General features: G+C 33.7%; 1 protein-coding gene across 5 annotated transcripts in view; it reads left to right on the plus strand.

Moving 5' to 3' along the window:
- The window catches only part of LOC150108954 (uncharacterized), a 243,700-nt gene that overhangs the window by 183,982 nt on the left and 47,593 nt on the right, over positions 1-12,125 (plus strand). The window lies entirely within an intron of this gene.

The raw sequence follows: 12,125 nt of genomic DNA on the forward strand, positions 1-12,125 counted from the left end.
AATGACCCAAATCATTGTCACTGGGCAATTTCCACACTTCTTCCTAAGATCATAGCCTAATAATTTCATCCAATATGAACATTCTGCCAGCAGCTTGGTATGAAACTCATCCAAGTGATAACAGTATGAGAATTGTTTCCTTGTTGATTAGCATGTGTGGTATTTAAATACAGTGTGATTCCATTGTGCATGTGTACCAGGTGCTTCAAAATTATGTATACATACTTCAAATATATACATATTGGGAACAATAAATCAAACTCAGATGCTCATACTGTCCACCTTCAACATGGATATTTTTTCTTATGTGACTCCACCTATGAAAGGCTATAAATCTATAGTTCATCAGTACTATTTGTGAGTGGGCTATGGTTTTTTTCTATTTTTATTAATTTTATATATTTTTACATAATCCACAAAACCATGCTCTACAGACAAACATGGAACTCTTTCGAGCCACTTTGGGCTTCCAGTAAGCAGGGTGATGATCTCATACCAGGCAATGAAATTCATCTCCTACTCAAGACAGTCTTGAACGTTGATATCCATGGCAGTATTCAAGTGGGTTAGAGAACAGATATGTTAAACACTTGGCCAACCAGTCCAGCAAAGCTGGGTAAAATGTTTTGTGCTTCTGGCTTTCCACATTTACTTCTATGTTTGCAGTTTGTGACTGTAAAGTTGATTTTTTCAAGTATCTCCATGCAAAAAAAAAATTAAGGGCATAAGTCTGGAGACTGGATAATATTCAAGATCAGTCTCTACATGACCTTCCCATTGGTTCAATAAATTCAGGTTGGAAAACTGAGTGTTTTCCATTCTTCTTATTGGTATGTGTTAAAAAAATATATATTTACAGGATGGTCATAAAGTCCTATGCCAGTTTTAAATTTTAATAACTAATGGTATACAAAATAATGGAACCATTTAATAAAAATTATATGAAAGTTAAGTCTTAATATTTTATTCTTCATGCTATTTTTAATTATCACATTCAACATGGCCAGCATCGTTACATCCTTCAAGCCGATTCTCAAACTCTCTGAATACATTCAATAATTGATGCACCGCTGTTATTTGAATTGTGTTTGTTATTCTGACCTTGAGTGCATCCATAAAACAGTTTTTGAGATAAGTGTTTTGACATCGCCACCGTACATGCGTGCACACACAAAAAAAATTGAATTTAAAGATCAGCTATATGCAGTGGCCAACCAATTGATCCACATCTACCAATCCATTTGTTCAAGAAGACATTATTGAAAAACTGTTGCACTTGCACAGTTTTTCAATAAACATTACATCTATGTTGTCTGTGCCTTTTGTAACCTTCTTTATATTATCTATCTTATATCTGCATCTGTCTATCCTGCCTTGTCTTTAACTTTCTTACTATGGCCAGCCTTCTTACTTTCTGACTGCTACCATGTATATGCTTACACTATGTCTTATCTCTCATGTTCTATAGTCTAGCAAATTTGTTTATCGATTGCACCAGCTAGACTACATATTGAGAATGAGATTATAATAGATTTAGTTTAATCCTTTATCCAAGTGTAAGCAAACAAAGTTTGCGCCTGAAGTATCTTCAGGACTAAGGCAACTCGTGGTAAAGGTGGATCAAGCTCTCATCACTCCTTGTCTTAGTATCTCCCATAATGCAAAGCACATCTCCTTGCAGACATGTATAATTCTATGCATTAAGGGAAGGGCCACTACTCAGACCAGTTTCGACCTTTATTGAGGTTTCGTCAGTGGGAGCCAGACCCAGAGGTGGTGATACCAAGGTGAAAGCAATGGAGAAGTCATCTTTACTTATACGAGTTGCCAAAAGGTGTCTTAACTTATTATTAAATTACTCTGGATTTAGAGAAAGATGTTGGAAGTTTTTTTCCACTTTGTTAACCAATTCATCATAGCAAATATGAACTTGAAAAAATTCATTTTAGAATCAGCAGCAGATTAAAAATAAATAAAAAAATAAAACAGCTTAATCTAAATAAATATGGTTGTAATAAAGAACTTTTATTATTAAAAGACCAGAAGATAAATGATAAAATATACAAAGAGCCAACAAGTTTCACTAGCCACTGTCTAGCATTTTCAAGGCTGAACTGGTGTGAAAACAAATGCATTAAGTTACATTTCAAACATACACTTTAGTAACTGTTAGGCCGTTACATTTGATCATTCTGTTTGAAGGCGTGCATGTGTTCGAAAGCTTCAGTCAGATTCCGGTACATGACCACGTGTAGTGTAGTTTTTTGCATATTGTAATTCTGTCGAACTGAGAGAGATGATGAGATTTTTCCATATGTCTTTAAGAATGATACCCTGATTTCTATTTAAATTATTGCCTGTGCGTAGTACCACAGCTGCTTCTTTTAAAGTTCTGTATCTGTAGTCATTCTCGATGTAAGGCATAGAACTGTTTTTTTTCCAATCTATAATGTGATTTGATGTTGAGAAATGATGAGCTAAACCAGATGTGATGATTCTATTATGATTGACATCCCCCACATGTTCCTTCTGTCTTATTTCAAAACTTCTCGAAGTCTGACCAGTGCAAGAAAGGCCACACGTGCATGGAATTTCATATACTCCAGGACATTTGAAGAAAGGTACCTCATCTTTAGGTGATCTTAAGATTTGTCTGATCATAGTAGTTGGTTTAAAAACCACTCTGATGTTATGAGCTTTTAACATTCTCACCAATTTTGTGGAAACTGAATTAATATACGGATTGACAGCTGTTGACACATATTGGGGCACCGTAACACGTTGTTGGTGGTTGTCTTTAAATAGCCATTTGTTTAAAATGTTAGAAGGGTATCCATTAAGAGATAGAGTGTTAGCTATTAGTGACAGTTCTCTCTGCATATCTGTTTCTTTTGAAATAGACCTTAAGGCTCTATTACGGAGCATGTGAATGATGCTGTGTTTTTGTGATCTATGATGGTTGGACGAATAATGTAGATATCTACCAGTATCTGTGGGTTTCTTGTAAATGGACAGTTGGAAATTGTTATCTTCTCTCCTCACTAGGATGTCAAGAAAAGGAAGTTCTTTGTTCTTCTCTAGTTCTATAGTGAATTTGATCTTATTGTGTAGTGAGTTGATTTTGTTCAGAAACCCGAGAAGGTTTTCCATGGTATCTTTCCAGATGATGAACACGTCATCGACATATCTCCACCAAATTGACGGTTTTGGTACAATGGTGGAAAGAATATCCTTTTCAAGTTTTTCCATAAAAAGGTCTGCACATGGTGGTGACAGAGGACTACCCATGGCTAGACCTTCCAATTGTTTGTATACAGTGTTGTTAAATTTGGAGAAATTTGATTTCAGGCAATGATGAAACAGCTGTGTGATGGAAAAACTTGAAAAGGATATTCTTTTCAAGTTACCTTTCTTCAAATGTCCTGGATTATATGAAATTCCATGCACGTCTGGCCTTTCTTACATTGGTCAGACTTCTAGAAGTTTTGAAATAAGACAGAAGGAACATGTGGGGGATGTCAATCATAATAGAATCATCACATCTAGTTTAGCTCATCATTTCTCAACATCAAATCACATTATAGATTGGAAAAGAACAGTTCTATGCCTTACATCGAGAATGACTACAGATACAGAACTTTAAAAGAAGCAGCTGTGGTACTACGCACAGGCAATAATTTAAATAGAAATCAGGGTATCATTCTTAAAGACATATGGAAAAATCTCATCATCTCTCTCAGTTCGACAGAATTACAGTATGCAAAAAACTACACTACACGTGGTCATGTACCGGAATCTGACTGAAGCTTTCGAACACATGCACGCCTTCAAACAGAATGATCAAATGTAACGGCCTAACAGTTACTAAAGTGTATGTTTGAAATGTAACTTAATGCATTTGTTTTCACACCAGTTCAGCCTTGAAAATGCTAGACAGTGGCTAGTGAAATTTGTTGGCTCTTTGTATATTTTATCATTTATCTTCTGGTCTTTTAATAATAAAAGTTCTTTATTTTAATACATCAGACCAAATATGTACAATTTAAGTTCATAAATATGGTTGTGTTAAACTTCCCAAGATTTGGGAAACTTTAATTCTTAGGCCGTCTATCCAAGAGCACCTCTCATAGGACTAGACTTAATAAAATCTAATTTGTCCAACTTATTGTATTCCTGCAAATGTCTCTCTGACAAAGATGAAATATCAGAATGATTAAACCTGTTCAATTATTTCTGTGCTGTATTCATTCCATTAAAGGTAATTATGAATTGATGAGTCATATTCAAATGAATGAAAGGACTCAGATATATATTTCACTTATATAAAATTCACTCTGTGCATCTAAAAAGTATACTATTCTTTCTGTACAACCTACATATTTAAAACGTTACTAAGTTACAAAAATGTTGTATTAAATAATGGAATATCATTTAAGTGTGGCAATAGCCTCACTGCATAAAATTACTTGCAGTAAGAAAAACAATTGCCAATTCTTCTAGAGAATTTATAAACTCTGTAGTATGTGATTTTGTTGACAATAAGTGTTCTAATATTGAAAGTGACAAATCAGATATAGATAATACTATTGACAATTCAAATGAGAATAGTTTTTAATGGATTGAATTCAGCATGAAGGAAGATTTTATTAATTAAGAGTGACTTGTTTAGCTGTTTATTATGCAGTGATTCTGATTTAAGCTCTTGCATTAAATTTAAGGGCAATACTACAATATTCCTTGCTTCTCTTACCATGTAAGAGCAGTGAGGAATATTGTATGCAAGTTAAACAAGGCTGCTACGTGAGCATGTTTTTCTGGGGCTAGAATAAGTGATTTAAATAAAGTTGTGTATAAGGAAAATGCCAAATTCTGAATTGTGTATGTTATTAGGAACAAATGATCAAATTGAAGAGCCTCTGTAGCTCAGTCGATATAGACGAAGCCCTTTGCTTTGGCTGGAAAGACCTGGATTCGATTCCTGTCGGTGACATGAGGAACTTTTATCTGGTCTCTTTCAACAAAGATGAGTTAGCCAGTCTCATACAGAGGTAAGGTTTTTTCACCTGGAAACTCTGGTTTTTCGTCCCCCAGAACAGGCAAATTAGCCCCGTGAGCACATGCATCTACAGACATAGGACACACTGGGAGGCATAGGACTAACCACCTTATCTTCGAGTTATGGTTGCAGTTAATAGTTGGAAAAAACCTCAACACAGTAAAAAGGTAGAAAAGGGAGGATTAAGAAAGAAATGATCAAACTGGGGTTATTTTAAAAAAGACTACAGGAGGATATTTTGTCACATGTTAACTTCCATCTAAAGTTTAAAAACCTTAATTTTATTAATATAATGTCCATATTTGATAACAAAGAATTCATGGTCAGAGCAATGGCAATTGATTGGATTCTAAATAAGTTATGTTGCTGCAGTTTATTGGGACTTTAATAATGTATTTGATCAGTGTTTTTTTTTTCCTTCTTTTTTTTAATTGGAAATGTTTTGGTGGGATCCACCTAAATATTCGATCCATGATTAAGACAATAAAATCCATAATATTTTTTAAAAACTCAGAAATGACACCAAAGGAAATTTACATTCATGAAGGGTATATCGAAGTAATAATAGGAAGATGTTTGCATTAATGGTTGGAGAAAAACATTAAAGTGTTTCAATGTATCTGCATATGAATGAATGAATGAACATTCTTATATACTAATGCACAAAAATCTTAATAAGCACATCTTTTCTTATTTCTTCTCAAATTTGTTTTATTAACACGAGAAATTAAGTCACAAATTGTTTGCATTTGAGTCAACTAAATAGTAATTATAATGTTGTCAGAAGAGACTGAATGGGTAAAAGAGAAAAGATGGGGTGTTATTGCTTATCAGGGAAGATTTAAGCCATCAGATTGATGATACATTGAATTCTTATTCGAGACATGAATTTGAGATGGTGTTGGACATGAGCATGGAGTTGTAGATTAGGAGTGTGTTACTATGTTACTATAGCTGAGGAAGTAGTGATAATATTATAGGCAATTTACTTAAAGAGATAAGTGTTTTGCATTATGGGAGATACTGAGATAGGAGTGTTGTGAGCTTGCTCCACCTTTGCAACGAGTTGCCTGGTGTTGTACCACCTTACCCCAGTCCTGAAGATACTTTTAGACGCAAACTTTGTTTGCTCACATTTGGATAAAGGATTAAACTAAATTTATTAAAGAGATAAGGAAAAGTAAAATCTCCCATTATTAATGGGAGATTTTAATATTGGAGGCTGAGAATGAAAGAGCTGATACTGCAACTGGTAGTATATTTTTGGAGCAATTCCATGATAGTTAGCTAAAGCTGGCATGTATAAGAACCTAATTGATGGAATAGAACTTTGGATTTAATAACTTCAGAGCAGTTAGTGATGGACTGCATCAGTTACTTAAAACCCCTTCAGTAACAGCAATCATTTGACTTTCAAAAGAGAATTAAGACTAAATGGAGAGGGAAATTAGAAAATATTGTCAAGTGTGAAGATTCATAAGGTGGAATGTGTAAAAGAGAAGTATTAACTAGAAGACATCATTTAATGAAAGAGAAACTAATGTAAAATAGATAGTACTGAGGGATATCTGGCATAATTTAATGTTTATCCTTATGGGTAAATTCTGTAATAAACCTGGAGGTCAGCCGGTTGAATAATGAAGTGTTAAAATAAAAAAATAAATAAATAAACTTGGAAGAGCTTATCGGTCTGATAAATCAGTTATTAAATTTGATAGATATGAAAGTAACAATTAGTATTAATATTTACGATTAATGATTATTATAACTAGTTTGGATTCTTAATATTAATTGAAAAAGCTCTTATAGACTGTAAAAAGAGGTAAGAATAACAGAAATGAATTAAGAGTAAATCTGTTCATCTGGAACAAATATAAATGATTCTGCTGTGATTACAGAAGAACTTGAGCATTTTTGCAAGTGCATATATAAATACTAGTCAGGCAGAAGAGAAAATATTGCTTGGGGGGGGGGGGGTCCTTCTCAAGAACTGTAGTTGTACTGTTTTTTTCTGTAAAGATTTCATAAGTTTACTTGAGAGGGATTATATTCAACCCAACCAAGCCATAGAAAGCCAGAAAATTCTGTCACAAATTCTGTGGTACTGAAATTCAGTAGTACCACAGTACTGAATTACTTTTGAAATGTTTAAAGTTTTTTTACACTTGGTTATACTCTAAATTAAAGATGCCAAGAAATTATATTCTTTGTTTAATCTTTTATCCAGGTGTAAGCAAATTGATCCAAATTTTTGGAAAGTCAAAATCTAAATTTAACATTTTGGAATTTTTAGTAAATTCGTAAAATTTACTCGTTTTAAAAATTAAAATTTTTTAAATAGTATTAAATAGCATTTTTTTTCATGGAAGGAGAAAATTAAAAAATATATATATAAAGAAATAATTAAAGGAATCAACTTAATGTTTATTACATATATTATCCAGTGACAAAAAGCAGAAATTGTTGATATATTATTACATCTGTTGACTGCCAAGGAAATAAACAGATATATGTCAGGGCTAATTAATTTACCTTTGATCATCTTCAATGACTTGCTGAGATTAGAATAGTTCTTTCTGATTGGAAGTTCCAGTTCATAAGGGTGGTTCATCATATAAAGTGGAGAATTATAGACCACTAAGTCTTCTGTGAATGCACAGGTTCAGAGTCAGACAGATATTGAGGACAGTGAGCAAGGAAATCACAGAGAAAGTGTATAGGAAATAGTTCAAGGAAGAACTGATATTCATTACAGAAATGGAACTCTAGGATAGAAACAACAATCTCTGCAATCAAGAGAGCAGTGGAACAAACTCACAGAGACATTAAAGTTAATTCAAGATAAGAGTATTAAAGATTAGGAGAGAGATCTCTGTGGAAATTGAAGAACAATATAGAGTGGAATGCAATGAAGTGAAGAAGGCAGTTAGTGGCAAATCAAAATGGCTAGAGGAACAGTGCAAGAATATCAATAAATGCTATGGTGAATACAGAACAAGAGAAGTATATAAGATCAAAGACATCAACGAGAAATGCGGTCCAAAGCAAAGAACCATAAAAGATAAAAAAAATGATGAAATCTTGATAAACAGAAGAAATAGGGGAGAGAGAGAGAGATGTTGAGGTCTGAAAGAGGTTAATTGATTGATGAATTGAAGGAAATATCAGTATCAAGCATAGAGTAAGAAATAAATATACCGGAGGGATGAGATTGTAAAGACAGTAAAACATCTGGAAAACCATAAAAGCCCCTGGAATGATGAGATCACTGAAAAGATTCTGAAACATGGTGAAGAGGTGATTGTAGAGGAACTATACTGGTTGTGTATCATTACATGGGACAAAGGCCAAGCACCAAAAGAATGGAAGAAATCATTCACACACACACAAAAAAAAAAAAGGAAGCAAACTGAAATGCAAAAAATTATCAAATGTACCTAATGGGTCATGTGGGAAAATACTTATGATGATATTAATGGAAAGAATAAGGAAACTAATGGAAGAATATCTGGAAGATGAGTAAACAGAAGTACTGTGCACCAAATATTAATGTTAAGATTAATTATGGAGAAAACTTTATGTAAAAATGTGTATACCTGTTTTATTGACTTTCAGACAGCATTCGACAGTATAGATCAAAAAATGGCATGGGCTGCACTCGAATCTTGTGGAGTGGACAGGAATCTGATATGTCAGCTGCAGAACATTAATAACAATGCAGAGACTTCTGTGAGAAATTGTGGAGAAATAGGAAGATGGTTCCAAACAAGAGGCACAAGACAAGGAGACCGAATATCCCCAAGCATCTTTTATTATACTTTTGAAAAGAACAATAGATGTCATAAAGGATAATATAGTAAAATTTGTGTGAAGCAGGCAATTGTTTGGATGACCTAAATTCTTTATCGGGATGATCCTAAAATAATGGAAAAGAGAACAGGGAAGTGAGTTTAAAATTTAATGTGAATAAATGCAAGTATATCTGATATAGTAAAAAGATAATATTAGATAAATATTATTACGTGACACTTCCAGGTAGTCCAAGGACTCATCATGGGCACACTCACTACTCTATTTTGCTAAATACATCTCATCCTTTCCGCTACAACTAAGTGGAATATATGGAATATAAATGGAATAAATAGGCTTAGGCAAAGTTAATGAATATCATGGTTTGGTTATTTTGGTTGATAGGAAATTTTAAGTCCAGAAATCATATTGGTAAGACAACTAGTAAAGTTCAGTAGGTTGTAAGATTAATTAAAAGAAGCTTCATTTGTAGGAGAAAGGAGGTTGTGACAAGTTTTTAGCAAGGCTGTAATTATAACTGGATTATAACAATGTTATAACAATATTATAATCCATTATAACATTGTTATAATGGATTATAACGCCCAGCTTTACTCACTAAGGTTTTTTAATGAATGTCAAGAAAATCAAGTTTATTCAGAGAAGAATGACTAATTGTATAGAGGAATTATTTATATCACCATCATAGCTATGAGAATTAGTTGTGTTGAACATGCCAATGTTATGTCCCTGTGTATGGATTTTTTTTTTTTTTTTTTTGAGTGAGAGAATGAATATGCAGAATGTAAACTGAGAGAATGTATGCAGGTGTGGAATTCCATGGTAGGCATATTGACTTGACCAATATACCAAATAATGGTGATTATATGGTATATTGTTCATCTGTTGTGTTTTTCATTCCATCATCAAGTTAGCTAGTCTCGGAGTTTTTCTTTTCTCTGCTCTACTTTCTGATCAGACATAAAACTGACTTTGAACACATTTGGTGGTAGTTACCTTTAGATCCAGATATGAATTTGGGTAATCATGGAGTTCATGTCATTGCTATCTAGATGGACTTATGTCTCCTGGTGGAAGGCTGAAATAATTCTGTAATTATTATTGTTGTATAATATTATATATGCTGCAATAAAGCATGATTTTGCTCTCTTAGTAAAGAAATTATCTTTACTAGGACAGCTTGATGCTTAATGTGTCTATAATATATTAAGCAGCCATTCCCTCTTTGTTAAGGTACTGATCCCAGTATGTTGAACATGGACTTGGCCTTCCTTTTTGAATAAGCAAAATCAAGATTATTCATTATGTGTACTAGTGTTTCCTAAGCTTTTCTCTCTATATGCAGTTATTATCTTCACTTAGTCTTGGCTTTGAGTGTTGGTTGATTGGAAATGGGACATTTCCCAAAATCATCTATGCAGGCATTTGAGAAAAAGTATGATGCTAGAGATTATCTTTGCATCATATATTAGAAATAGGTCTCACATTCAATGCAAGTTTGGAACTTTAGGTCATTTTGATCCTTTTCTCAATAACTCCATAGATTGTTATGTTGAATTTACCAACAACGATACTTGAAGATTTTAGTGGTTGCAATGGAGGAAATGTTCATATGTCTGGTGGATTGTGCTTATTTGCCATGGTGATGCCTGAGATCTGAATAGTTACCAAAAAATGTTGTCATTGCTTGTTATAACTTACTGTTTTTCAGTATTTCTTTGTATGAAAATAGCAACCCGCAACCCATAGGTATTAGTGATAGCAGTGTTGGTTACTTGAAGGATGTCAGCTGAGGTCTCAGCAGGTCAGAAACTTCTCTGCTCTGCTAATGCTCTCATTGTTAAGGTTGATATATAGAGTACATATGTGTGAGCCAGTGGTGCAAAAAAATCCTCAATCCCACCATGGCATATATTTGTGAATCTTGGGGTGGTAGATGATATGAGCAGTGAAACCGCTACTATGCTTATTAGAGGCCTGGAGTGACTTGAAACAGTTAACTCTTAGTCCATTCAGAGCATTAATGTGCTATAGCGTTATAAGCTTTCATAGGCAGAAGCATCCTAGGGTTGTTGTTTTTTTTTTAATAGAGCCAAGTCTTCTTAAAAAAATTGTATTCAGTAAATTTGTACCATATCAAACCCTCTAAAAATTAAACACTTGCATTTTTATTATGGCAAGCATCCTGCTATAAAGTAGAATGCTTGTCATAATTTCCTTTAAAATACTGTAATTGGTGTCATTGGACTTTGAAAAGGACTTTATTCATATATTTGAAATATATATATTTCAAAAATATAAAAATAGCAATAATAATAATTATTGTTACTGTACATTTTGTAAATTGACAGAGATTAACTTGCATAGTTTTCACCAGATACAGAAATTTTTCAATTTTTTTTGGCAGATCTCTCGTTCCTAACCTAACAAATGTTTGCTGAGGGAATCACAAGCAACAGTTATGAAGCCAAGTCAGATCTTTCACTTATCCATTTGATACATGAGAGCCTTTACGTATCCTCTTCACAAACAGAAACCTAGAGGGATCAAATCAAGCCACCTAGAAAATAATGAGATCTGCTGTGCAAATCATTCTAGAGAGAGTTGCATTTTGTATTGAATGGGTTGTATAATTTGACGATGTGTTCAGGCATATTTCTGTGGTATTGTGGCTCAATCAAGATGAACCACGTACGTGGTTCATCTTGATTGGATTCAATTGCGAAGGCTACAGTATTTTTAGGAAGGACAGGCAGGAGAGGAGGGGTGTGCTGCTAATGATATCAGATAACTTGAATCCAGTTAGAGTTGATATCTATGATTGTAGTACTACTATTAGCAGTATTTCATGTGGCAGTGAGTTTGAAGCCATTTGGTGTGAGGTGGAATCTAACAAGATCAATTACATAGTGGAGTGTTGTTACAGACTTGATGGATTGGTTGCTAGTGATGAAAAAAATGCATTGCCAAATAAAAACGATAGGCATGAAAAGAGTAATCATGTTGGGGGAACTTTAATTATTCCAACATTGATTGGATAGCAGTAAAATCTAGACAAAAATGAAACTGAATTTACTGAGCTGTTGTGAGACAAATTTCTCAAGCAGCATGTGACAGAAGAAACTTGAGGTCAAAGAGTGTTAGATTTGATTATAGTGTCAGATGGTGTTTCAGTTAAAGACAACTATTCTGTCACTGGTTGGTGACAGTGATCATGCAATACTCACTTGGGAAGTGACTAAGTTCATGAATGTTCCAT

The sequence above is a fragment of the Typopeltis vanoorti genome, chromosome 2 (assembly GCF_054136105.1).
Source record: "Typopeltis vanoorti isolate ZY-2024b chromosome 2, IOZ_Tvanoo_1.0, whole genome shotgun sequence".
Lineage (NCBI taxonomy): Eukaryota > Metazoa > Arthropoda > Arachnida > Uropygi > Thelyphonidae > Typopeltis > Typopeltis vanoorti.